Here is a 431-nt window from a genome sequence, read left to right on the forward strand (position 1 = left end):
CGTTTTCTTCAAGTGAATAGATCCACCTGCAGAATGGTCCAATGACATTTTCGAAAATTCAGAGAGACCATAATAGAATATGTCTAATAGGGTCCATTCTGAAAACATGTCTGATGGACATCTTTTGGTCAACTGCTTGTATCTTTCCCAAGCTTAATAGAGGGATTCACCATCTTTTTGCTTGAAGGTTTGAACATCCACTCTCAGCTTGCTCAGCTTTTGAGGAGGAAAGAATTTATCTAAGAAAGAAGTGACTAGCTTATCCCAGGAGTCCAGGCTATCTTTAGGTTGTGAATCCAACCATATTCTAGCTCTGTCTCTTACAGCAAAAGGGAAAAGCATGAGTCTGTAGACTTCAGGATCCACTCCATTCGTCTTTACAGTCTCACAGATTTGTAAGAACTCAGTTAAAAACTGATAAGGATCTTCAG

This window comes from Arachis duranensis, chromosome 3 (assembly GCF_000817695.3).
Source record: "Arachis duranensis cultivar V14167 chromosome 3, aradu.V14167.gnm2.J7QH, whole genome shotgun sequence".
NCBI lineage: Eukaryota > Viridiplantae > Streptophyta > Magnoliopsida > Fabales > Fabaceae > Arachis > Arachis duranensis.